The sequence below is a fragment of the Nomascus leucogenys genome, chromosome 7b (genome assembly GCF_006542625.1).
Source record: "Nomascus leucogenys isolate Asia chromosome 7b, Asia_NLE_v1, whole genome shotgun sequence".
In the NCBI taxonomy this organism is placed as follows: Eukaryota; Metazoa; Chordata; class Mammalia; order Primates; family Hylobatidae; genus Nomascus; species Nomascus leucogenys.
This window is the reverse complement of record NC_044387.1, coordinates 6,101,256-6,128,671: the sequence shown is the minus strand read 5'-3', so window position 1 is coordinate 6,128,671 and position 27,416 is coordinate 6,101,256. Positions and strand designations below refer to the sequence as shown.

General features: G+C 56.1%; 1 protein-coding gene across 2 annotated transcripts in view; it reads right to left on the bottom strand.

Annotated features, from left to right (window-relative positions):
- The window catches only part of SHISAL1 (shisa like 1), a 168,976-nt gene that overhangs the window by 75,427 nt on the left and 66,133 nt on the right, over positions 1-27,416 (bottom strand). Inside the window, exon 1 of one of the 2 annotated variants that reach the window (XM_030815394.1) lies at positions 13,424-13,700. The exons of the other annotated variant lie outside the window; for it this stretch is intronic. The gene's annotated coding sequence lies outside the window, so the exon portion shown is untranslated. Of the gene's footprint in view, positions 1-13,423; positions 13,701-27,416 lie in introns of those variants that run through there. 2 annotated transcript variants of the gene reach the window in all.

Below are 27,416 nucleotides of genomic sequence, written 5' to 3'. Positions count from 1 at the left end.
AGGGAAACAGGTGCTTTCAAAGGTGGTGGGAAGTGGCTCTCAGCTGCCTTCTCGAGCCCCTGCAAACCCTTGCTGGCCCCACCAGCTTTCCTAGGCCCAGATGTGAACAGACAATAGCCTCGTCCCACCTCATCTGCCTCCAAGCCTGTGGCCCCTGACACCCCAAACCTGCTGTGCCGCCAGGTGGCCTTCTCAGCTGCCCTGGCCCTGTGGTCTCCGGTCTCAGGTTTGCTGCCCTGCTCTGTGGGCTGTTCCCATGGGGGCCGAACCCCCAGGAAGAATAAACCACTGGATGGTGCGTTGTTGGGGGAGGCAAGGAGGGCAGACCCCCGACACCAGACTTAGAACCCAGAACTGTGCCCACTTCAGACACAGACTCCCCAAGTCCTCTCCGTCCTCCCCCGCAGCACAGCAAGCACCAGGCTCCACTTCCTCAGTTGAATCCTTCTCTGCTTAGTCGTCCCCAAACCAGAGATCCGTTCTGATCCTGAGTTTGCACTTTGGAAACGACAGCATGGCTAATAAACATCTCTGCCACGTCTGCTGAGCACGGGGCCCTCTGACCTTCCTGAGCTGGGCTCTGCCACTGCAGCCTCCTGACACCAAGGCGCTTGAGAGGGAGCAGGGACTGAGGGGCAGAGCAAAGCCCCTCCAGGGGAAGGCCCCACACTCAGGCTGGCTGCCCCCTGACCCAGTCCAGCCCGTCCAGGAGCCCACCATGGGGGCGGGGGAGTCTAGAGCAGACAAGCCTCTACCCCAAGGGTCCTCTCTGCAGGCCCGATGCCATGCACCAGCCTTCAAGAGAAGGCCTCCTGCTTTCCAAAAAGGGACGGCCCTTATAATGGGGAGAAAACTGCTAAACTGCGTAGCATCGGTCGACATCTGGGTAAATGGTATCATGGAAGTCCAATTAGTGTGCTGTTGCTTTGAAAGGGGAGTGTTGGCTCACAAATTTCTGGGGAATGGAGAGGTAACATCAAAAAGTATTTATGAAAGCGCTTTGTCAGCAGGAAAGCAATCAGGACTGGGATGGAAAGTGCAGAATGCCAGGGGGAGGTGGGTGCTGGGCCCAGGCCTGGCGGAGGGTGGCCACAGCCATGGCCAGAGAGAGGATAGAACATGCAGGCTGGTCTGGGGGAGGGAATCCAGCTGGCCCTGTGATCCTGGACATGTGACTTGGCCTCTCTGGACCTTTACTTGTGAAGTGGGGTGCTCACCCCAGTTTTACTTGGGTGGTGTGAGGATTAAATGAGATGATGTATGTGAAACTCGGAGCCCATGCTAGGTGGTTAGGAGGGGTCAGTCACCAGGGCTGCCTTTTTCCCTCCCATCCTCTCCTGAGGCTCGGGGCCTGCTCACTGCTGCCACATAGGTCCTTTTAGGTGAGCAGCACAGTGACCCTGAGAAGTGGGTAAGGGTTGTTCATGACCCTCGGGTGAGGACACAGAGACACAGACAGGCTATCACTCCCAGAGGGTCACACAGCTCATATGTTGCAGACTTGGGACTGGCACCCAGATCTCTGACTTCCCAGCACGGGGCTCCCTCCAGGATGCGGTGCTGGCCACACCTGGCACCACACACAAGTCCCCAGCGTGGCTAAGGGTGGAGGCTCAGACACTTGGGGCTCAAAGGGTCCCGTTGTACCGTGGCTTCGCCTCTCATTGTCAGCCAGGGAACCTGCCCAGGACAGTAGCCCATGAAGACTCCAGGCCACGGAGGCAGAACCAAAGTAAGAGTGAAACTGTGTATAAGCCCTGGCCTTGCACGCGGTGGAGACAGGAGGGAAAGGCCATTCCTTGAGCACCTCCGATGTGTTCAGCACCGTCCTGGGTGTTTCACAAGTATCATCTCCTCCAGTGTGCCGAAAAGGAGGAGCTATTGCCCAAGTCTGCAGATGAGAAACAGCCTCGGAGAGGTTGTGTTGCCTGCCGAAGACCACACAGCTGCTGAGCTTCTGGGACTTGGACCCGAGCTGGTTGGGTTTCCAAGTCAAAGTTCTTTCTAGGACTCAGGCTCTTAGCCTTGGTCCTTGGGGATGAAGGGGAAAGAGGAGGGAGCTGCCACTCCCAGAAATGAAACCACTTCCCCATTACTGGGAACAGCTCCCTCTCCCAGTGACAGGGTAAAAACACAAGAGACCATTCTGGGATCCACTGGTCCCATTTCCCACCAGTGCCAGATGTCCCCACACTGGCGATGTCCCGGCAGACCCCGCCCCTGGGCGAACTCCTCCAGCCGCAGAAACTCCCCACACCAGAGCGGAGACGGAACTGCTCCCTTCGGGGACAATTCAGACCATGTGGAAGGAAGGCTCTGGCTTTCGGCTCTCCTGCCCTTCCCACCACTCCGGTCCGGCCTCACACTAAACATGCTTATTTTAAAACAATCAGCATTTGGCTCAAGTCGTGAAAGATTAAATGTAGGAGTTGTGTTAGGAGGAGTGGGATGCACCGTGCTGGGGAAAGAAAGGGGTCGTCGGTGTGGGAGGCCCCTAAATGTCTCAGACCTAGCTCCTGGCCCCCAGGGATGGGCGGTGGGGGTGGGTGGAAATCAGGTCTCAAGGGTGATGGATCTGATTCCAATCCCACCTCCATCTCTAACAGACCATGTGACTGTGAACAGATCACTTCATTTAAAGCCTCAGTTTCCTTCCTTCCTTCCCCTGTCCCTTCCTTCCATCATTCAGGCAAGAAACTTTTACTGAGCACCTACTATGTGCCAGCTCTGATTCTATGGCCTGAACCCTGGGGGTATAGGAGTGAACTAGGCAGAGACACCTTAACCTTGGCATGGAGAGGCCTTGTCTGGCAGTGTGGGAGAGAGGGACAGAAGGGCCTCCCTCAGGGTGCCTGTTGGAACACAAACGTCCGATCTTAGCCATGTCCATGTCTGAGTTCCTATACGCTGTTGGTTCCTGGAACCAACAGGGATGCTGCCCCTCTGAGACCCCCTATTGCCAGCCCAGAACTGGGCGTGGAGGAGAAGGCAGCAGGCATTGGGGATAAGTGGGCCAGGCAGTGGAGCAGGGGGCAGGGAGGAGGTATGAGGCCCTGGCCAGGGCCTTGGACAGTCCGCAAATAAACTCCAGCTCATCCCTCTGCCCAAGTGAGCTGAGAGGGAGAGAAAATAGCTTTCACACTATATTTTCTAATTTTTTTCCACTCCACTGCTTCTAAATCGATCCAGAACAGATTGTCCAATTGTTTGAATTTCAGGAGAGAAATCTCCTGATCTTTTCCTAGTCCTGCCTAAGGTTCTACCAGGACCCCACCCTCCCACTGTGACCCCCTCTTTGGCCCAGCTCCGGCCGATGTTCAGGCTGTCTGGGGCTCGAGCCCTGGCCTGTGGACCTGCAGGTGATGGAGGAAGGGCTGCACTCCCAGGCGGTGCGCACGCCCAGGGAGGCCCTGGCAGCAGCTCGTCCCTGGAGGGGAAGGCTTTGCTTTTGCAGGAAGAGCAAAAGTGGTGGGAACTAGCCAGCGCTTTTGGGCAGTGGAGTCTCACCAGTGGCCAGCCACAACCCACCATCTTCTCCCACAGGGAAAGTGCTTTGGGTTTTGGGCTGAGTCAAGACACAAGCAACTGGGAAGGGGCATCATCATCCCCATCATTCGCAGCAGCAAGGACAAACAGGTGTCCTTGGGTGCTATCTCCAAGGGCCCTGGGTGCTATCTCAGGAGTGAATAAACCCATGACATGCACCGGACAAGTGGCCTGCCCATGCCTGCCTGGCACCCACCCCCTTCTGAGGAAGCAGCAGGCAGCAGAAACCAGCCCCTGGTTGTTAAGATGCAGGGAAGCGGGAGCAACCCCAGTGCAGCTCCTCTGTGGCTCCTGCAGGCCCCACACCTTCCCCGGGTGTCTCTCCTCCCCAAAGAGGAGTCAAAGAACAACCAAGGAATGGAGAGGGTGGGCCCATCGGAGCACTCTGCACGGTCCCTCCTGGGTTCAGACTCCTGCAGGAGGGCCTGCTGTGAACACATTTTACAGAGAAGAAAACCGAGGCAGACAGGAGGCAGGAGGCTGGGCAAAGCCACACGGTGGTGAGGGGTGGGCACAGGAGCGTGGTGACCCTGAGCTTCCACACCAGCACCCCTCCTGACCACAAAGTGCATTCAGCCTCCCCAGCAGAAAGAACAGAAGCCACCAGGTCCAAATCCTGGCTTTGCAACATAGTGGCTGTGTGCTCTTGGGGAAGTCACTTTGCCTCTCTGAGCCTCTAGTGAGAATGGCAACCTGTCCCTGCTCACGGAAAGTTATGAGACTTAAACAAGGTGATGTTGGCAGAGTGCGCAGGGTAGGGCTATGGTGAGCAGGTGAGGTCTTCCCATCAGGTTGGGGCTCCAAGGGCCTTGGGCAGAGCACTCCCATCCCTGGGCCTGGTTCTGCCCATGAGTTGGAGGTGCTGCCTCACTGCCCAAGGTGCCCCCTCTACCCCTTCCCTGACCCTGTGCCTCACGTCTCCTCAGGAGGGGACCAGAGAGTGTCCAGGCTGATGTTTCATGAGCTCTGCCAGATCCAAATCCACCTCTGCTCCCTGTCACCCACTGCATGGAGCCCAAACACCTCCCTTGACTTTCAGTTTGACTTTACAGATTGCAAACCACCTTCAAATGTGTTATCTTTGCAAGCCAGTCCTCTCCCCGCATTATGGAGGGGGAAACAGAGGTTCAGAGTGGCACGGGAACTTGCCTATGCTGAAACTGAGGGAGTCACAGCCTGAACTCAGCTCTGTCCAGCTCCAGAACCAAATTGCAAGGGATACCAAGCAGCCAGGGCCCCCAGACTCGGGCTACCATCCCTAGTCAACAAAGATTCATGCAGCAAAGAGAGAGATCATGTCCAGCTACACAACGCGTCCCACCTTGTCGCTCTCATCCTCAAAGGGAAGCTTCTGCCCCCAAACTTCAGCTTCTTCCTTGGCTGCCCTGATCTTAATTTCATTCATTCACTAATTCATTCATTTGTCCATCCACCCATCCATCCGTCCGTCCATCCACCCATCCATCCGTCCGTCCGTCCATCCATCCATCCATCCATCCATCCAATCCACCCACCCACCTCACCCACCCATTCATCCATCCATCCACTCATTCATGCATCCATCCATCCATCCATCCATCCATCCATCCATCCATCCATCCACCCACCTCACCCACCCATTCATCCATCCATCCATCCACCCATTCATCCATGCATCCATCCATCCATCCACCCATCCACCCACCTCACCCACCTATTCATCCATCCATCCATCCACCCACCCACCTCACCCACACATTCATCCATCCATCCATCCATCCACCCATTCATCCATCCATCCATCCATCCATCCATGCATCCATCCATCCATCCACCCATCCACCCACCTCACCCACCTATTCATCCATCCATCCATCCACCCACCCACCTCACCCACACATTCATCCATCCATCCATCCATCCACCCATTCATCCATCCATCCATCCATCCATCCATGCATCCATCCATCCATCCATCCATCCACGCACCTCACCCACCCATTCATCCATCCATCCATCCACCCATTCATCCATCCATGCATCCATCCACCCACTCACCATCCATCCATCCATCCATCCATCCATCCATCCATCCATCCATCCCTTCATTCTCAGCAACCTGTTCAAAGCATGCCAAACCTGCACTTGATACTATCAAGCTAAACTAGGAACAAGGTGGCCTCCACCCTTCCAGGATAGAGAGAGGCTCTCTGACCCTTCACTGCTTCTGTGCCTCCTTGGTGCTTCTGTTTTTAAATTTAGCAGTGGTGATAATAATACCAGTTATATTTACTGAGCACTTACTGTATGCCTGTCTGCACCAAACACATTCCTTGGAGTAACTCGTTTAATACCTAAAGAGGTGGATATCATCCCAATTTTTAGATGAGGAAACAGGCTCAGAGAGGTGATGTAATTTCCATACAGCCAGGAGGAGTGGAGACTGGGGTTTGAACTCTTACTGTCTCTCCAGAGCTTAGGGGTAAAACACAACGGTTAGCGATGTAACTGACCCAGCTGTCCCAAATGTTACAATCCCCACCTCAAATCCTCACAAGCCACTCAGGTTATTATCATCATTATTAGCCCTACGTTGAAAATGAGGATGCTGAGGCTCAGAAGGAAATATGCAGCCCCCATTGGTCACTAGGAAGAGACGGGGCTAGATCAGAACCCAGGCTCCAAAGCTGGTTCCCACCTGCCTGGTGTGCAGTTGCCATGGTGCTGGGTAAGAAACACCACCACTGGTCTAACTGCTCACCTGATTCATTTCCTCATTCATTCAACAACCACAGGCACGGCGGTCCCTACTCTAGGGGTCTGAGGATGAGCAGATTTGGTTCCTGCCTGGCTGCTTCATGGAAGGGCTGCAACAATGTTAACACAGTAACACAAAGTTGGTAACTGTATCAAAGTGAGAATACAGAGGCGGACAAGGTATTGAATGCACACTGTGCTAACTAAGCCCTTTGTATGAATTTATTTTATCTGGTCTCACAATAACCCATTTTGCAGATAAGGAAACTGAGGCTCCAGGGATTATATAACTTGCCCAAGGTCACAAAGTGAGGAGCAAGCAACGAGGAGACTTGTCTGTGTGGAATCCCAGCATAGCCTTGGGAATTCCAGGCTGCTCTTGGGGAAGGAGGCAGCCTGCCTGGGATCAGCACACCGAGCCTCCCTCTGGCCCGTTGTCCTGACGATGGGGCTCATCTCAGCTGCACGGCTCATTCCCCAAAGGCCTTTCTGTCCTAGGGATCAGATTCCGGGCAGCTGCACCCAGCTGATGCTACACTGCCACACTCCAGCCCAGCTCCCAGAAGCCTGAACAATTTAAACAGCAAAGGCCCTGCTGGAGGGCTGGGCGCAGTGGCTCATGTCTATAATCCCAGCACTTTGGAAGGACAAGGTGGGTGAATCATCTGAGGTCAGGAGTTCGAGATCAGCTTGGCCAACGTGGCGAAACCCCGTCTCTACTAAAAATACAAAAATTAGCTGGGCATGGTGGTGCGTGCCTGTAATCCCAGCTACTAGGGAGGCTGAGGCAAGAGAATCACTTGAACCCAGGAGGTGGAGGTTGCAGTGAGCTGAGATTGAGCAACTGTACTCCAGCCTGGGTGACAGAGAGAGACTCTGTCTCAGAAGAAAAAAAAAAAAAAAAAAGACCCTGCTGTACTCTCACTGACCTGAAGGCTGAACCTGGACCTTCTGGGGCTTGGGATGATGCCAGACTTCCTGCAAATGGGCAGAGAGAGGCTCCGTCAGCACATTTTCTGGACGCAGAGACCGAGGCTCAGAGCTGGCAGCCCCAGCACGGGCATCACCGGGACCCAGGTCCTAAAGCCCGGCCCCTCTTGCAGCCAGGGAGTTCGGCTCCCGTGGAGGGAGAAAGGGGCCTTTCTAGACTTTGGAATTCATGTCTATGGTTCTTTAAGTTTTAGAATTTCTATAGAATAACTTACTCCATTTGCTCTCCACCCGCACAGAGCCCATGAGATCCAGGGCCTTGGGTTTCAGAGCCCCGCCTGCCTGTGACTCTGGCCACCTTGCTTCCCGTCTCTGGGCTCAGCTCTCTCCTTTAGGGAAACTTGGCCTGCCTTGGGCTACCCGAGGGCAGTGGAAAATAATGGATATGAAAGGGCTTTGTAAAAAGCCACATGTCCAGCCAGGTTGTCACAAAGGAACCTTCATAACGAGAAGCCACATCTGTGTGAGACCCACACCAAGAATTTCCTCAGGCTGCTCCTCTTCCTGAAATGCCCTTCTGCTTTCTACTTGGCATGCCCCTACACACCTTTCAAGACCCAAGCCGAAAGTTACTTCTACCAGGAAGCCCTCCCTGACCCCTCTCAGAGGCTTTTCTTTAGTTCTCCTGCCCCTCCCCGCAACAAACACACTGCAAAACTCACCAGGGAAGGACCCTGTTTCAAATCGCCCCTCCTCGCCCCCTGGGCCTGGCACCCTGTCCAGAACTTGGTAGGCGCTCCAGAAATGTGGCATGAATGAACGCTAAATGCATTTCTTTTGGTCTGTAAATCCAGCTGCACACGTACAATTCTCCCGACAAGGGAAAGGAACCCAAAGTGAAAGCAAATCACCATCGTTTCCGTGACAAGCTCCAGGAGCCTCAGAGGAAATTCTCGCGCTGGATTATGGAAGGAATTTGCCTTTATTTTTAATTTGTGCCAATATCTAAGAAAACGGCACTTTATTTTGAGCCCATCAGGCGACAACGAGGAGCTTCGGAATCTGGCACGGGAGACAAACTTTCCCAGTCCAATTTCCCGATGCAAATCTCTCCTCCGCGGCAGAGCCGGCCGTCCCCTCCCTCTGCCGGGCATCTCTCTGAGGCTTGCCAGGGAGGAATAATCAGATTATGTAGCTGGGTTTTCAAAGATCACGGTTTGTCTCATTTTCCAGGGAAGTGTGAACAAAAAAAAATTTTTTTTCCCTCCCAGGGCTCTGTTAAGAGCTTCCAGAACTTAATTCAGTGTTAAATGGGTGTAATTTGGGAAACTCATGCATTATTTCTTAATTTCTGGAAGGAGCCGTTTGCACACATCTGTTGGGGTAGGTGTGCATGCAGGCAGATGGGTGGTGACTGGAGTATGTGCCCCAGATGGCAGGGCAAGGAGAGCAGGCTGGGAGGTATGGGCCGTCGATGTAAACGCCCCGTTCAGGTTGATGTTGAAAAATATAGGACTGGAGGCATTTACATTTCATCTCAGCTTCTGCTTCTGTGGATGGCCAGGCAGGGTGAGATTCTGAAGCCCTTTCCTAAAATGAGTGCCTCGGAGGGGTTCAGTGCAAATTTCATCATCTAGGAAATATTTGTACTTCTCCCCACGCGCCCAACTCCCCAAAGCTCCTCGAGGCCTCTGGACAATGTCGACATGTCTGCAATGTAGGTTTGAACATCCTTGGCCCTCAAGAATCCCCAGTTCACTATGCGACCTTGAGCGCGGTCCCAGCCCTCTCTGGGCCTCAGTGTCCCCATCTGAATATGGGGAAGCAGATCGGTTTCAACCCCCTCCACCAGCAGCTCCTGGGGCCTCTCCCCATCACAGCACAGCACACAAGACTCAGGCCTGCTATTGGCACTGCCTTTGTCTACCGCCCTGCCCACCCCCTTGAGGGCTGTGGAGAGTGGGGTGCACGGGCGCGCGCACACACACATAAACACACACACACACACACACACACACGTGCGCATACGCCAGAGACCCTGCCTGGGCCTGGTCTGGTGCTTTCGGAGGCACTGTGTCCTGAGGTGCTGAACGAGAAAACCTGGGCTTGTGGGAAGTGGGGACGGCCAGTGACTGGGGAAGTCAGGATGAACATTTCTGACCTGGCCACAGCTAAGAGGAGAAGGAGGAAGAGGCTCATCATAACTGGGGTGGGGGGACAGAAGGCACATCAGTAGGGCCAGCGGGACATCCGCAGCCCCAGCTAGAGAATGATTTATTCATAGAGTCAATCGTTAAACAGGTTGGCTGGAAGCTGCCCGGGGGTGGGTCTCAGTGACATTGGGGTCTCCTCCACCTCTCCAGGGGGCTCATGCTTAGGGGTCAAGGAATGTGTACTCTGGAGGAAGGCAGGAAGGAGGGAAGGGGTGCAAAAAGGGAGGGAGGAAGAGATGGGGCCACCCCCCTGCCAGGCCCTGTGCAGAGTGAGACCAGCGTCTACAGAGTGGGTGTCCCCTGGTGTCCCCAGGAGGGCATAACCAGGATGGGCAGGACCTCGGGTCACCCTCCTCACTCATCCTGGCTCAGATGTCCAGAACCCTGCCTGTTTAGTGTTTAGGAAACCAGGCCCCACTATACTTAGGGGTTGACGATTGTTTCAGTAACTTCTGAAAGAGCAGCTGGGCTGGGAAAAGCCCCTCTTCGGGGAGCTGGGGAAGGGGCTCTCAGTTTGCTCTAAGATCCTGTGAATCTGTTGTACGAGTCAACTGGGGAGAAGCTAAAGCAGCCGAGACTGGCTTAATAGAGGCAGAGCATCCTTAAGAAGGGAGGTGATAGCTTTCATCTAAGCATAAGGCGGGCCAGGCTCTGGGTCGGTAATATTGGAAAGTAAACAGGATAATGACTAGAAAGTGAGACTGCGGGGCGCCTGCCCCCTCATGGTTCCTGGTGCTGTGTCCTAGGAGCCTCTATATCCCCACCCCTCACTAGGTGATATAGTGTAGTGGTTGGGAGCCTGGTCCTGGGGGGGTTATGTATTATTAGCCTCTTTGGGCCAGTTTTCTCATCTATACAACAGAATCTACAGTTGCCACTGACAAGGTTGGCATGAGGATTCAGTGGGAAGCTGGGTTCTGAGTACGCTTAGCATGGGACCTGGCTTGGAGCAGGCCTTTGGGCTGTCACTGCCAAGTGCAACCCTAGTTCTGTGGGGGGTGCAATTGTGAGCCTGTTGGGTGAAGTCCTGTACTGTGGACACAGACAGCTGAAGTGGCCAGACCTGGTGTCTACATGCCACCGCCCCCCTACCCGCCCCAGAAGCCAAGGGCCTGGGCATGAGGCCAGTGTGGCCTTTGGGGTGGGGCTGGAGAGGGCTTGGCCAATTGTCCTGGGGAACTGGAAATCAGATTCACCTTCTTGGCCCAAACTGCCTCTCCCTCTGCCCACCTCAACCAAGGGCAGCCCACCCAGAAGCTGTCTAAGCTCCAAACCTGGCCACCCTCCCCTCCTCCCTGCCCCACCCTGCTATTCAAACCCTCACGCAAGCTGGGGGTAGTGTTGTCTCCTGCCCTGGCCCTGCTCCATCCCCCAGCCCTCCAGGCCTACAGCCGCCTCCCAGCCCCGCAGGTCCAGAAGGCTTCAGCTGCCCTGCCGTGTCTGCATCTCTGCCTACAGAGGGTCCCTGCCCAGAACATCTCCTCCCCCTTACTCTGGCTGATTCATGCCTGTCATTCTGGACCAAGCTCCCCTGGCCCCAACCTCTCCCAGGCTCCAAAGGACAGATGCCTACCGCATGTGCACTTCCCCACCCCCAGGAGCTCCCCACTGCCTCGTGGCCTGACCTAGGCACGCCTCCAGCTCTGCTGGCTTGTCCAGGGTCACTTCCTCCTCTGCTTCCTTGAGAATGCCAAGGGTGAGCCGAGGCCCTTCAGCACAGGCATGGGGGCTCGGGGAGTTGGCTGAAGAAGGGGAGTGAAGGGATGGATGGATGACTGGTAACTGGGAGTGGCTCTCAGCTGGTCTCACTCTGGGCAGGTCCCACTCGCTTTTGTTGTCACTCACTGACTGACAGGTCTGACTGAGCAGCACTGGCCCTGTCCCCTACCCTTCTCATCCGGTCCACCTGCCCTGATAAGCTCCAGGCTGGGTGGCTCAGGAGTATGAGAATGGGACACACACACACACACACACACACACACACGCGCGCGCGCACACACACGGCTCTAAGCCAAACTGTTCCCCTCATCCCTCTTCATCAGTCCGTACCTCCCAGATGCCTGGGCCAGGAATGCAGCGTGAAGATGACATTAAAGAAAGAAACTGTCAGAAACCCTTGCCTGGGGCTATCAGCTTCAGCCACAAGAGGGGCCGGGGCTGCCTGGTTGCAGAACTTCCTGGTCATCTCTTGCCAGAGCAGGCACAGCAGACAGCCTCTCTGGAGAGACAAGGTGCTTACAGAGAGGTGTCCCGCACTGAGCAGTCACAGATTCAGGGGATGGGGAGCGACCCCCCAATTCTAGGCCACCGTGACCAGCACGGGGATTGTCCTGGTTGATCCCAGGACCTGAAGGTTATTTGAATTCTGCTTTCGAATGACATTTCTCACCGAAGCTGAAGCCTACCGGTAGGTGAAAAGTCCCAATGGTTACCCCTGGACCGTCTGATTCCCAGCAAGGTTTGGACAATCAGAATCAGGCGAGGAAACAAAGGGTGACGCAGGGAGGGACTTCTTTTCAGTTTGGGTCTAAACAGAGCTGAACTTGATGGTATTTCAGGCCCAGCCAGCCAGCAGCGAGATTCACAGGACATTACTGACCGAAAACACCTTAGACAATGCCCAGAGCAGGGCCCTCATTTTATAGTCTAGGAAACTGAGGTCCAGAGACATGTGGATAGCTGCCTGGGGTCACACAGCCACCAACACTTAGTGGGAACCGACAACGGTTTCTTAGAGTGAGCTCACAGCAGCCTTTGGTGGTGGGCATGGCTGCCATTCTATCTTCCAGATGAGGAAACGGGCTGGGAAGCGTCAGGAGCCTTGGTCAAGGTCACACAGCCGTGGAGAGGGGACTGGAGGCCACCCCCAGAGAGTCCCTGTGTGGGGCACTTCGTATTCTTCCCATCCTAGGCTGGGATTCCTTTAAGTGACAGGTGTAGTCACTTAAAACAGGCTCAGGAGGCCCAGAGAGGTAGGGGAGATACAAAGAGGCATCCCCAGAGGTGCTCTCCCACAGATTACATAACTCCCCTTCCCTGTTCGATGGCCCCAGGGGTGAGGCTGGGGCAGCTAGCAAAAGTGGGGGGACCCTAGGGGGGCATGGACCCGGCCTTGTTTGCCCACATCCTCTTGACTCTTTCCAAAGAGGTAACAGTTGCAGGCACCAGGACGCGCTGGCTTTTTCCCCCTTTTTTTTCCTCTGGCTGAGTAACAAATACTAATACTAATAATGATAATAATAATTAGAATAAATATAACCTCGAGACGCTTGGGGTCTCGTTGCCATGGCAACCACGGGCGCTAATGAGCTTCTGAGGCCGCCGCCGGGCCACCCCAGCCCCGGGCGCGGGATCAATGTTGATTCGGCCCCAGAGGCGACAGCGGTTCCGCGGGGGCCACGCGGCGGACCAGGACCCAGGGGCACGCACTTGGGAGGGGTCCTTCTCCCCGTCCCCTGCGCTGCCCAGCTGGGACCCCCAGGCCCCTCTGGGTCCGCAGCGTGGCCCTCAGTCCCTGTGCAGCCCGCACGGGGCTACCAGCCCACTGCGCTCCCCGACTCTGTTCTTGGAAGCTAGTCCCCACCTCGGACGCGGATTCCGGTCCCGGCGCGGCGCGCCCCGGACTGCTCTTCCGAACCCAGCCCCTTCCTCTCCAAGGTTCAGCGACCCCGACCTTGGTGAGCGCCGGCGCGGACCCCAGTGCCGAACACCAGCTGTCCCGCAGGGCTCCTGCCCCCAGACCCTTCCCCGGTCGTCCCCGGCCCCTTTCTAAAGAGCCCCGGACCCCCGTCATATGCCCCTTACCCGCCTCTCCCAAAGCGCCCACCCTTCACCCCTTCTCCGGAGCCCCGCGCCGCAGACCCCGCCCCCCACTCGCCCAGACCCTCCTCCGCCAGGAGCTCCGCCCCGGCCCCTTTCCCCGCCGCTCTCGGACCCCGGCCCGGGCGCGCCCCTCCCCCGCGCGGCCCCCGCCCTGCCCGCCCCGGGGCTCAGCTCACCTCGTGCCCGCCGCCCGCTCGTTCCTCGCTTCGTAGTCGGGAGCCGGCGCCCGCGGGAGCCGCCTGCTGGGGTGCGGGGGCTGCCCACGCCCCCGCGATGCCCCTGCCGCCGCCGCCGCCGCCGCCGCAACAGTTGTCCGGGTTCTGGGGGCTGCGGGGACGCGGGGACTCCGGGCTCCCGGATCGGCGCTCGGAAGGCGCCCGCTCCTAGGCGCGCCGGGCGCGGCGCGGAGCTGGGGCCGGGGCCGGGGCCGGGGCTGGGGCTGGGGCTGGGGCCGGGGCTGGGGCCGGGGCTGCAGCTCCGGCTCGGCGTCCGGCTCGGGGTCCGGCTGGGGGTCCGGCGGCCGGCCGCATGCCCCGTCGCCGCCCGCGGCTACTCGGCGGCCCGCGCCGCCCGGCCGCCCGCCGGCCCCGAGCCCCGCGCCGCGCCCGCCGCCGCCGCCGCCGCCGCGCTCATGCTCGCCGGGCCCCGCGCTCGCCGCCGCCGCCGCCGCTGCCCACTTCACTCTTTGGCGCTCGCTCCGCGCCGCGCCCTCTGCTGCCCCCTCGCCCGGGCTCGCCGAGCTCCCGCCGCCCTGCCCGCCGCGTCCTGCGCTCTCCTCTCTCTCCCTTCCTCTCTCCTCCCTTCCTCTCTCTCTCTCTCTCTCTCTCTGCGTCCTCCTCTCATTTTTTTTTTTCTTTCGCGGTCTCTTTTCTCCCCCTCTGGCTCTTTCTCTCTCCCCTCCTGCTGTTTGCGGTGGCTTCTCACTTTCTCTCTTTTTACTTCCTTTCCCTCCGTTCTTTCACGCCTTCCTCCTCCTTTTCCTTCCTTCTACTTTTCCCTTCCCTTTTTCCGCTTTCCTGCCGCGTTTCCTTCCTCCCTCCCTTCCTCCTTCCTTCCTCTGCGTTCTTCCTCTCTCCTTTGTTCCTTCCTCCTCCTTCCCTCCTTCCTTCCCACTCCCTTTTCCTCTCCTCTTCCCACCCCAGTCTCCTACTCTCCAGTCCTCCCATCCGCATCCAACACACACCTGCTTTGTCTGGGAGCCGCGTTATTCCTGCCAGCCAGACCCTGGCCAGGGTATCAGGGTCACGGTCAGCTTGGGCTAAGAACCCTTCACATGAGACAAGCTCCTCTGCCGGGGTTTCCTATGGGAAAGGCGCCACTTCCCGACCCTCCTGGGCCACTGCATGGGGTCCCCTCTTCGGCTTCTCCCCTCTCCACCCGGCAGCCCCCCAGCTCCAGTCTGCCCCCCATTTCACCCCTCACCTGCGGGACAAGGCTGCGCTTGCCCTTCTGTGACCTCAAAGCCAGTGAGCCCCCGTTTCCCCACCTTCTTCTGTCCCTGGCCAGGAGACCTCCGGTGTAAAGAGATCTCGTGGGGAAAAGGTTGCAGCCTCCTGGAGGGCCCCAAGAGAGAATGGAGATGAGGATCTTTTATCCATTCCTCATTTTAGGAGGGAGAAGGGAGCCCCTGGAGGACTGGCCCCAAGATCCTCCCACCTGGGTCTCCTGAGATGGTGGCCGTCATTTCGTTTTTCTAAGCATTGGTGGAACCGCACCAGAAACTGGGCTGAGCCCTTTATACTTGATGCATTCTTTATGCTTTATTTGTTCCTCACCACAGTGCTTGGGCAGCGTCCTCCCCACTTCACAGCAGAGGTGCTGGGACTCAGAGAGGTTAGGACATCTGCTCTGAGCCACACAGCCAGCTAGGGGCAGAATTGGGGCTCAAGCCCAGGTCTGCCTGACGTCCAGGCCCAGTCCCCCAGCCTTGGCCCGTCACAGGTACCTTGGTGAACATCAAGAGAAGGCACCGAGGGCAAGTGTTGCACCCTCTCCTTACTGAGGAGGAACCGAGACAGCGGGAGGTGCCTGGCAACAGCTTGTGCATGACCCGCTGATGAGGCTGGGAATCCAGATGGCATTTCCGATGCCACATCCTGGTCCCCTTTCAAGGATAAGAGGGAGGCTCAGCCTCGTGCCCGAGGCACCCAGCTGGACAATGGGAATGGTGCTGGGGCGCCCACCCTAGGAAGCCTGCACTGTTGGAGTGCCTGTATTTCCCCACCTGTCTCACAGGTGTCCATGCCTTCCTGCCTTCAGTGGACCTGGCTTGAGCAGCTGCCCAGGCAGGACACTGAATCTCCTCCCAAGGGAGCCGATGTGGGCCCTGCTCATGGGAGGGGCAGAGGGGCCCCATGAATGCCCCAGCAGGGCGACGTCAGGGCCACAGCGAGGGGTCAGGGAGGCAGTGCCTGCTCAGCCACAGGGGCAGGCAGTGTTGCCCAGTGGGAAGGCTCATGGGATTTGTAGCAAGGTGGCACTTTGTCCCTAATTGGCCAGGTGGCCTTGGGCAAGGCACAGAAGCTCCCTGAATGTCAGTTCTCTTTCCTAAAGAGGTCACAGCACTGCCTCCCACGCAGTGTCTCGAGGACTAAATGAGACTGGGCCCATGAGATACTTCTCCTGGCGCCTGGCAAGTATCCCAAGAGGAGGACGGAGGAAACTGCGGCCCAGAGAGGCCATGGAACAGGTAGAAGTGCCGGGTGCTGGTGGTGGCGGGGCTGGAAGGTGCCTGCCAGACTGTCCCGTCTGATTTTGGCTGTCATGCTGGAGAGGTGCCTGTCATCTGTGCCCTAGCAGGGACCATGTCTCAGGCTGTCAGCGCCAGGGACACTCAGCATTGAGGGACGTGGGCTGAGCAAGGGGAGGAAGTGTGGGGGCATCACAGCAGGCCGCCTGTGTTGCTGGGATGGGGTGTGTTGTGTGTGTGGTGTCTGTGTGTGTGTGGTGTAGGGTGTGTATGTGTGTTGTGTTTGTTGTGTGAGTGGTGTGTGTGTGTGTGTTGCATGTGCGATTTGTATGTGGTGTTTGGTGTGTGCATGTGCTATGTGTGTTCTGTGTATGCCTATTAAATGTGTGGGGTGTATGGTACATGTGTGAATATGTATGTGTGTATGAGAGAATCTGAGTGGTGTGTGTTTTGTGTGTGTGGTATGTGTGTGAATATGAGAGTGTGTGAGTGGTGTGTGTGTCTTGTGTGTATTGTATGTCTGTGTGGTACTGTATATGAGGTGTGTGATGTGTGTTTACGGTGTGTCTGTGTGTTATATATAGTGTGTGGTGGTGTGTGTGGTATGTGTGAGATGTGTATGTGTGTGAGTATACATAGGACTGTTGAAAGTGTGTGCTGTGTGTGTTGTATGTGTTGTGTGTGTATGTGTGTATAAGAGTGTGTGTTGTGTGTTATATATGTGCATTGTGTGTTGTGTGTCATGTGTGGTATGTGAGTATAAATGTGTGTGTTGTTTGTCGTATGTGTGTTGTGTGGGTTGTATGTGTGCGTTGTGTGTATGTGGTATGGTTGGTGTGTGGTCTGCAGTGTGTATGGTGTGTTTGTGAATGTGTATGTGTGTGTGTATGAGAGTGTGAGCAGGGTGTGTTGTGTGTATATGTGAAGATATGTGAGTGTGATATGTATATGTGAGTGATGTGTGTCAATGTGTGTGTCTCAGGCTGTGTGTGTCTGTGTGAGTGGTGTGTGGTGGTTTGTGGGGTGTGTGGTGTGTATGAGTGTGTATGTGAGTGTGTGAAGGTGTGAGTGAATGGTGTGTGGTGGTGTGGGGGGTGTATGAGGGTGTGAGTGGCATGTGTGTGTGAGGGTGTGAGTGCTGTGTGTGGGGCCTGTGGTGTGTTTGTATGTGAGGGTGTAAGCAGTGTGGGGATGTGATGGTGTGTGTATGAGTGGGTGTGTGTGAGGGTGTGAGTGGTGTATATGTGTGAAGGTGTGAGTGCTGTGTGTGGGGTCTGTGGTGTGTTTGTATGTGAGGGTATAAGTAGTGTGGGGATGTGGCATGTGTGTGTGTATATGAGTGGGTGTGTGTGAGGGTGTGAGTGGTGTGGGGGGTGCGAGTGTGTATGTATGTGTGTGAGGTGAAAGTGAATAGTGTGTGTGGTGTGTGGTGTCTATGTGTGTGTAAGGATGTGAATGCTGTGTGTGGTTTTGTGTGTGTGAGTGGTGGGGGTGGGTGAGGGTGTGAGTGGTGTGGGTTGTGTGTGAGATGTGAGTGGTGGGGGTGTGTGTGAGTGTGTGTGAGGGTGTGAGTGAATGGTGTGTGTGTGTGAGGTGTGAGTGGATGGTGTGAATGAGTGGGGTGTGTGCTGTGTGTGCTGGGGTGTGCGATGGCTGTTGGCATGTGGGGGTGTTGGAATGAGGCATCTCCCTTTTTGGGGTGCGCGTGTCTGGAATCTCCATATGGTGAGTGTGTCGGTGCATGTTTTCCACGTGTATGTGTGGTGGTGTGTGTGTGTGTGTGTGCATGTGTGATGTGTGTCTGTGTATCTGTGTATGTGTGGTGTGTATGTGTGGTAAATGTGGTGTATGTGTGGTGTGTGTCTGTGTATCTATGTATGTGTGGTGTATCTGTGTATGGTATGTGTGGTGTGTGTTTCTGTGTGTATGCGTGGTGTGTGTGTGGTGTTTGTGTGTGGTGTGTGTATATGTGTGGTGTGTGTGTGGTGTGTTTGTATGTATGGTGTGTGTGGTGTGTGTCTGTGTGTGGCGCGGTGTGTGGTGTGTGTTTCTGTGTGTATGGTGTGTGTGTAGTGTTTGTGTGTGATGTGTGTATGTGTGCTGTGTGTGTCTGTGTCTGTGTGTGTATGTGTGATGTGTGTGTGTCTGTGTGGTGTGTCTTTGTATCTGTGTGTATGTGTGTGTGTCTGTGTGTGTCTTTGTATCTGTGTGTGTGTCTGTGTGGTGTGTGTCTTTGTATCTGTGTGTGTGTGTCTGTGTCTTTGTATCTGTGTGTTTGTGTGTGGTGTGTGTATGTGTGCTGTGTGTGTCTGTGTCTGTGTGTGTATGTGTGATGTGTGTGTGTCTGTGTGGTGTGTGTCTTTATATCTGTGTGTATGTATGTGTGTGTGTGGTGTGTGTCTTTGTATCTGTGTGTGTATGTGTGCGTGTGTGTCTGTGTGGTGTGTGTCTTTGTATCTGTGTGTGTGTGTCTGTGTGGTGTGTGTCTTTGTATCTGTATGTGTATGTGTGTGTGGTGTGTGTCTTTGTATCTGTGTGTATGTGTGTGTGTGTGGTGTGTCTTTGTATCTGTGTGTGTGTCTGTGTGGCGTGTGTCTTTGTATCTGTGTGTGTATGTGTGCGTGTGTGTCTGTGTGGTGTGTGTCTTTGTATCTGTGTGTGTGTCTGTGTGGTGTGTGTCTTTGTATCTGTATGTGTATGTGTGTGTGGTGTGTGTCTTTGTATCTGTGTGTGTGTCTGTGTGGTGTGTGTCTTTGTATCTGTGTGTGTGTGTCTGTGTGGTGTGTGTCTTTGTATCTGTATGTGTATGTGTGTGTGGTGTGTGTCTTTGTATCTGTATGTGTATGTGTGTGTGGTGTGTGTCTTTGTATCTGTGTGTATGTGTGTGTGTGTGGTGTGTCTTTGTATCTGTGTGTGTGTCTGTGTGGTGTGTGTCTTTGTATCTGTGTGTGTATGTGTGTGTGTGGTGTGTGTCTTTGTATCTGTGTGTATGTGTGTGTGCGTGTGTGGTGTGTCTTTGTATCTGTGTATGTGTGTGGTGTGTGTGTCTTTGTATCTGTGTGTGTGTGTGTCTTTGTATCTGTGTGTGTGTGTGTGTGTGTGGTGCGTTCAGGGCATGTGGAAAGCGTCATCATTTAGAGGAGCCCCTCCCCCTCATCCTCCCTCCCTTCCGCCCTTCACCTGCCACTGGGTGGGGCTCTGTGCCTGTCCCAGGTAGTGCTGGACACCCAGAGACCAGAAGAGGTCCCTGCCCCAAAGAAGCTCACGGTCGGGTTGGTGACAGCCCAAATGTTAAAGCTCCGTCACTCCATCTCCTACAGGATGAAACTCCATCCCCTCTTCCTGTGCCTGTGGCCCAGCCCACCTGCCCAGCCTCCTCTGCAGCCAGGTGCCGGAGCTCCAGCCATGTCAAATCTGCAAGGACGGTGGCTGTCCTGGGTGGTCACTCTGTGGCCTCCTCATAACCCCATGACAGGCCCACTATGTGCTGGGCTGGGCTGCCCTCCGCAGTGCTCCCAGGGCCCTGCACCTTCACCTTCTCTCTCTAGCACGGGCTCGCCTACCTTGGACAAAACTACTTTGCCTCTCTGAGCCTCAGTTTCCTCATTTGCATAATGGGAATGACCTTAAAGGGTCAATGTGAGGATTAGATGAGAGACAAGATCATAACAGGCAATGGTCCTGTTGATTAACCCAAAATAAATGAATGCTTGGCACTTCGTGGGTACTTGGTCTCATCAACGTCCCTTCCGCTTTTCCAGGAGGCCGAGGGGTCGGCAGGAAGAAGGGTGGACTTTGGGACTGAACGGATTTGGGTTTGGATCTCTGTTTGGCCACTCGCCAGCTATATGGCCATGGCCAAGGCCGTTCACTTCTCTGTGCACTCGTGTCCTGTGCTGCCCCAACCAGGTGACCACCCACTTTACAGTTCCAGAGTCTGAAATCAAATGGGTATCCCTGGGCCAAAATCCTGGGGTGCGCGGGGCCGCACTTCCTGGAGGCTCCAGGGGAGCAGCCTCCTGTCCCCTTCCAGCCTCTAGTGGTACCCTCAGCTTGCGGCGGCATCACCCGGCCTTGGAGGGCAGCATCTTCAGATCTCTCTGCGCTCCTCTTCCCACAGCCTCGGGGCGGATACTCCGTCTGCCTCCCTCTTATAAGGATGCCTGTGATTGCATTAGGGCCCACCCGGATCATCCCGGATAATCCCCCCATCTCAAAATCCTCCACTCAACCCCAGCTGCAAAGTCCTTTTTTCCCTGCTCGCCGTATAAGGTAGCACTGGCAGGTTCCAGGGATTAGGATGCGGGTATCTTTGGGGGCAGGGGAGCACTCTTCAGCCTTCTGCCCTCCGGGCGTCTGCCGAGGCAGGTGAGGGCGTAGGCTCGGGGGCTATTGTGTGAGTCCAGTGAGACGGAGCATGTAAGCGAGTAAGCTGTCATCCACGGACCAGGCAACAAATACTGCTGCGTCTCTGCTGCCAGCTGCACTGGGGGAGGCATGTGCAGGTGACTATGCAGGCCACCCTGGGAGACATTCCCCTGCCCCATTTCTGGGCACCTACTGCGTGCCAGGCCAAGCCCGACACCCCACATCTGTCGTGGCTTCATCCTCCATCCCTATTTACTATGCCTCTGACTTCGGGAGGCCTGCTCCCCCGCAAACGCGGCTGCTCACAGGGCGGCCTGGCGATGACTCACGCTCTCTCCCTTGGTGGAGAGCAGCCTTTTCAAAGGGCTGGCTGGGGAGGGAGCTAAATTTAAAGCCAGGCTTCCCGAGAAGATCACCTGCCACATCAAAATTGCAGCCATTTAATCGGGAGTTGGGGACATGAGGCATCGCACCCTCTTTCCTTTCTGAGAGGGTCGTGCTTGGAGGCCAAGACCCTGGGGCAGGCAGGGGGAGGGGGCTCCGGTTTGGCGTGACCAGCTGGTCCCTGGTCTTGACACATTCCCTCATCTTCCCCCACTTCCTTGCGGAGCAGCCCCCCACCCTCCCAAGGACCACCCCCAGCCCCTTCCTCCTCCAAGGGGTCCAATCCCCCAGCCCCCATTTCCTAAATTCAAGATCGAGGGCTCAGAGAGATTTAGATGCACCCTACCCCCTCAAAGTCCTCCAACAAGGGTGTGGCCAAGCTGGGCAGTGCCCTGGACTGGGTGGCTGCTCTGCTCCTTGGGTAGGGTGGACGAGGCGGGGGCAAGTTGTTGCCTCTTTGAGCTTCTGTTTCCTTATTTATCAATCAATTCCAGGCAGGAGGAAGCACTTCGGTGGGCCCTGGAGGGCCTTGTGTTCACTCCACCCGTCTACCTGGGAGGAGGCGGAGGCCGTGAGGGGGGTGACTCGGCCCAGGATCCTGGGAGGGGAAGAGGAGCCAGCCAGCAGCCAGGCCTCTGCCTCCCAGCCCTGGCCTCCTCTGAGGTGTGAGGCTGGCTGGGTCACTGCCACCCTCGTGCCTTTGCCAGTGGGTGGGGCTGGCTGGCTGCCTGTCCCTGCTCTCTCTCCCAACTGACCACAGGAGCCTCGTGTCACAGCAAAGCCATGGCTTCCCTGTGGCTATAGGGATGGGTCACAGGGAGGAAGGGCTGCCCACTGGTTAGGGCCTCTGGCTGTGGGGTCAGAGCTGAATCTGAACCTTGGCTGCTGCTGTATTGTGAGTCTTGACTGCTTGGGGCTGGGTACATAGTAGTTGCTCTGTGTGCAGGCATCATTGCCATGGCTGACTGTGGTCCTAAAGATTTGGAAGGTGTGGTGAGCTGGGTGCCAGGGTCCGGGAGGCTCACAGGCCAGATGCACTGCACAGATGCCAGCAGTGGGGTTTGCCAAAGGCCATCATCTCATCCCTGGGGGTTCCACAGTCTCCCAGCTCCTCCTCTCTGGCCTGCCCACCTCCCTCTTGGTCACAAGTGTAAACACAGGTTTCTCTTCCAGGCCTGGCAGGAGGCAAGAGGTGGCTTCTGTCTGCAAACAAAGTGCATGCAGCAGGCTCAGCTCTAAGCCACACCATGAGCCCCTCCCCAGTGTTTCCCTGTGACTACACTGCACTGTGAAAGGAGCTTTACAGGTGTCTCAGAGGTGACTGATCAGCAGACCTTAAGAGGAGATGATCTGGCTCAGCTGACCTCGTCACATGAGTCCTTTAAAAGCAGAGCATTTTCTCTGACTGGTGACAGCAGCTGGGGCCCAAGAGACCCCAGGTGAGAGGCGTGGGCATGAGGCAGTGGGGTGCAGGGGTCTCAGGGCAAGGCGGTGAGGAGCTGAGAGCCCCCAGCCAACACCAACAAGGACACAGGACCTCAGTCCTACAGCCACAAGGAGCTGGATTCTGCTGACATCCCCAGATAAGCCCAGGAGCCTCCGGGCCAGGGCCCGGCCCAGCTGATACCTTGAGGTCAGTCTTGTGAGACCCTAAGCAGATAACCCACTGAGCAGACTTCTGGCCTCCAGGACTGTGAAACAGCAGGTGGGTGGTGTTTTAAGAGGCCAAGTTTGTGGCAGTTTGTTATGTTTTGCAGCAATAGAAAAACCCACGTCCTCAGCAACCACTCATGCTAATGCCTTTTTAAAGGGGTGCAGAGCCTCACAGCCCATCCTCCACTGTCCCTCGAGTGGACACCTCCTGACCTCGCCACTGTTCTGCTTACAGACCCTCCATGGGTAGCTTCAGGATGAAGTCTGAGCTCCCGGTGGTTGGGCATTCAACATGGGAAAGAAAAGACATCGTCACCATCAGTTTGGAGAAGATTGGCTGCAGGGGACCTGCTATGTGCTGGGGGCAGCTGAGTCTCACAAGGGACCGAGCTCCCAGGGAAACGCTTGGACTCCAGAGGCTGCTGTGCAGACTTGTCTGCCCCCCCACCCCCCGCCAAGTCCTAGGGCTCAGGCCCCATGGAGATGTCCCTGGGTCAGGGACCACCGAGCAGCCTAGGCACACTGGGAGGACGTCGGCTGCGAGGGGGTGACACGGAGCCAGGAGGGTTGGGGGATTGGGGAACACCAACTTCACTTCCCGAAGCTGAAATACAAGAGACCCCAGGGATGCAGGCTGTTCCTGGCCTCAGTTTCCTCATCTGTAGGCGATCACTGATGATAAGCCCCGCTCGGGTAGCACCGGGCTCTGTTCTCAGCGCGTGATGCGCATTACGTCGTAAGGTGGGGTAGGTGCTATTTGTCAGTGCTGTCAATATCACAGTTTCCCAGGCAAGGAGCTGAGGAGACAGGTGAGGCTAGAACAGTGGCTCTCGGGCAGGGGGAGGGGCTGGTGAATGAGGGCCCTGGCTCTGGCTTTGTGGCTGTGTCCTAGGCTTGCCTCCTGGCACCCCACGTAGCAGCTGGGGACCTGGAGCAAGTGGACTGGCTACCTCCTGGCGCCCCATGTCCTCCTCTGTAAACTGGGGACAGTGATGACTGACCTCAGCCCAAGGCTGGCTCACAGGAGGCAGAGATTCTGTCCAGGGGGAAGTGAGAGGTCCCCACCATAGCTCAGATGCTCAGCCCCGCCCCACAGCTCTGTGGCATCAGATTCATCTGGGGGAATGGCAGAATCCACTCCTGTTTCCCGGCGCTGTGCGTCTAACCCGGGCTTGGCATCTCTGCAGCTGGCGGCTGTCACAGCTCACTGCATCCTACCGCCAGGCATCTGAAACCCAGCCCGGGACGGTGAGAATTTAGATGGTGCCAATTGGCAGGTGGAGCTGAGCACCCAGCGATGAGCCTCACTTGCACAGAGCCCCGCCTACCCTGCAGCAGGCCCCGGAGTAATGCACTAATAATAATAACAAACACGATGACAGGCAGGATCTTTGGTGTGTGCGGGAGTCCCTGAAGTTCACTGAGCGCCCTCCACATCTGCTCATGCCTTGCATCCATGCAGGGAGTAGGGGCAGGTGCTATCCTCTTCTCAGAGAGGTTTGTCATGGGCCAGAGGTCACACAGCTCATGAGAGGCAGAGGTGGGCAGAAATCTGAGGACCCTGATGCAGATGCTCGTGCTCCTGCTGGGGAAGCTCCTTCTCAGAGCCTCTGTCTTGGGGCATTAGGGTGAGGGCTCTGCTCTGTAGACCAGTCATTTTGTATCCCCAAGGTGGAGCAAGGCAGCCCAGGCCGGAAGAGGAGCCTCAACTTTGTAGCTGTGTGCCCTGCACGAGTGATATGGCCCCTCTGAGATTAAGAGCTACCTTTTTTCTCTGACCAGGTCACCAGCTCCTTGAGTACAGGGAGTGCGCCTTCTCTCCCCACTCTTCCTGGGCTCGGCACAGAGTATTAGCAGAACACTCTGTTTAACTGAAGCCAAATGAAGGCCCCCACTTACCGGGGACTCTGTGCCTCATGGTGTCACTCAGATGGTTTACCTGAATCTTCACCACCAATCTAGGAGTCACTTCTATGCATTCCCTATTAACAGATTAAAAAATCAAACAGGCCCAGAGAGGTTAGGGGACTTGCCCAGGGGCACACAGCTGGCAGTGGCACAGCTGAGATTTGAACTTGGATCTGTCCCTCCCTAGCCCCTGCCCTGCCTCTACTCTTGACTTCAATGCAACAAAGAACAGAGTAGAGAGCTCTGGAGTGGGAGCTTATCCCGGGTCTGCCTCTCTAGGCCTTGGTTTCCCCACCTGCTCCATGCTCATTACAGGTCGGGCCCCTCCATCTCACAGTGGTAGACTCCGTACAACAATGGCTTCTGGCTGGTTTAGCGCAGGCGCCGAGAGGCAGGTTATCTGGGATTAAAGAGCTCAGGCCCCCGTGGCCCAGGCTGGAATTCCAGGCCTCTGATTTCGCTGAGCAGCCTCTCCCAATCTTGCAAATTGTTTGGCTTGGCCTCACGGAGCAACCTTTGTTATTGCAAAATCTCATGTTTCCGTAAAGCCCAGGGAAAGAAGAGGCTTTGGCGGCAGGTTCCAGTGACTGTCTGAATTCTGTTCTTGTGAGGCTCCCAGCTGTGGGGAAGCCGGCCCGGGGCTGAGCGGCAGGGTGGAGGCCGTGGCCCTGGCCAGGTGGCCCAAGCCTGTGTGGGCACCTGCCAGCTGCAGCCTGGTCACCAGTCAACATCTGAGATGAACCAGAACTGCCACAGAGATGCCCAAGGGCCAGATCGGGTGAGACTGGGATGAGGAAGCCGGGGGAGGTGTTCCCATGGTCACAGGCCTGGGACACTCCACAGACCCTGTCCAAGGGCTCTCAGGCAGATCGGGACCAGCCAAGCCCTGGTTCCTTTGGAAGAGGAGAAAGGAAAGGAAACTCCAGCTTCCAGAGCTTGGATTCATAAACCTCCTGCCAGGCCTGGACCTTTACAAACATTTCCTCATGAGCACTACCAGCCCACCATGAGCAAGGCACTATTGCTTTTGCACTGTTACAGCTGAGGATAGGAAGGATCAGAGAGGTTAAGTACCCTGTCTAGGGTCACACAGCTGGTCAGTAGAAGATGTTGCCTGCGCTGGGTTGGATTTCCAAACCCTTCAGTATCATTTATGCCAACATTGCTTTCTCAGTTGGAGAAAGCCAGGTTTCATCTTGGTGTCCAGGAGCTGCCTCTGCCTCAGTCTCTCCACTCTGGATCCAGGCCCCATGAGGGACCAGGCCCTCTGCGGTCGGGTTTGCTGACATCCTGCTCTAGGTTCCCCAGAATGTGACGCTGGGTACTGGAGCCCAGGCCAAGAGAGAGGATGGGCTGCCTTCTGCCCCAGGGCACCATGGGAATATCTGGGAGCACCGCTTGCAAAGATGGATCCCCAGAACCCTGGCTTGCTAGAGCAACCTTCTAGGACCAGCAGCATGAGCCCCAGTTACTGATGAGAAAATGGAGGTTCCGAGGGCCCGGTGAGTTGCTCAAGGCCCCTGCGCAGTGAGCCTCCTTGCCACCTTCATGTCTCATTTCAATGCGACAGTTACAGATTTGCAGTCAGACTCTTGGGTCTGCCTCCTGTCTGCGCCCCCTTGGACAAAACACTTGCCTTTTGTAAGCCTCAATTTCCTCATCTTTGAAATGGGGCCCACAGTTCCTCCCTTTTAGGGGCCTGGGACGGTTGGTCAGTGGAGGCCATATAACTAACTGATTTACCACAAAGCCTGGCACACAGTAGGGCCTCTGCTTTGCAGTTCTCACTGCCTGCCCCCACTAGCAGTCAGTACCTATAGTTTGATATTTCACTTATCATAGTCACTGCTGCTGTATCTTAAGCTCCTGCTGTGTGCAAGGCGCTCCGCTAGGCACTTGGTATCATCATCCATGACAGTAACCACAACCGCTGTTTTGAGCCGCTTGTTGGGTGCAATTCTGTGCATTTCAGAAACATCTCAATGGCTGTAATGTGGGCACTGTCATCACCACACCCGTCTCACAAACAAACTGAGGCTGGAAAGTGACTTGCCCGAGGCAAAAGGCTAGCACCTTTGGTCAGTAGAGCTGAGGTCCTGTCCTCCTGAGCCAGCCTGGGGACCCTGGGGCAGAGCCTGGCCTGCCAGGAGAGGAGGGAGGGAGCAGTGAGGAAGTTTGGCGAGGGGGTTGGGTGTAGATGGGCAAAAATGGGAACCTGCAGGCTGCCAGGTGCCTCCCAGGGTGAAGTCAATAGGGCTGAGAACCCACAAACTGTCTTGGCCAAGGCCCCGCCCTGGACTCTGGAGTATGGCAGTCAGAGCAGGATGGGTCTGTGCCACAGACATAGGGCCCTATGTCTGCATGGGACTTTGCCCTTGACAACGGGGGCTCACAGTCCCTAGGTGAACTGGCTTCACTGGGCAGGGTCCCTTGGCCCTCTAGCTCTAGATACTCAACCATTCTTCCTAGTACCCCCCCACTCAGTGCCCACTGGTGCCATCTGGTCCAAGACTCACTGTCTCTTGCCTGCACTAAGATAGTAGCCAACAATCTCTCTGACTCCGTTCTCTGGCCCACTGAGCCATCCTTCACATGGAGCCAAAGGATCTGTGTGAAATCCACATCCAACAGCACTACTCTCCTGCTCAAGACCCTCCTATGGCTCCCTATTTACTACTTTCAGGCTGAAGTCTGGATTCCACCTGCCATCTTGCCCCGTCTCCTGCCAAAGGCCACCCTAGGCTTGCGTAGCCTCTCACCTTTTCTGAAGGTACTGTTATACTCTCTGTTTTCTTTCCCTGGACTTCTCTCTTGCTCCTTTTTGTCTCTGAGGACTAAGAACATTTGTCTCCTCTTCCTGGAAGCCTTCTCTGCGCCCCAGTATGGGTCCCTGCTTACTTTGTGCTTCCTGCCCCATCACAGCCCTGGTCCCAATGAAGTGACACTGTCTATCTGTGCCTCTGTCACTGCCAGGAGCTCCCAGAGAGTCAGGTTTGGGTCTTCCTTGGCTCAGTGTCCCCATTGTGACCCACCACAGGGTCCAGCCCAGAGGGGGTCTCTACGCCTGAAGTCGCATACGTGGTTCCAACAGGTCTGGCTTGGAGAGCCAGCCTGGGAGGCAGGCAGCGGCTGGTGCCTCTTGAGCTCCCCCGGGACACCTGGAGCAG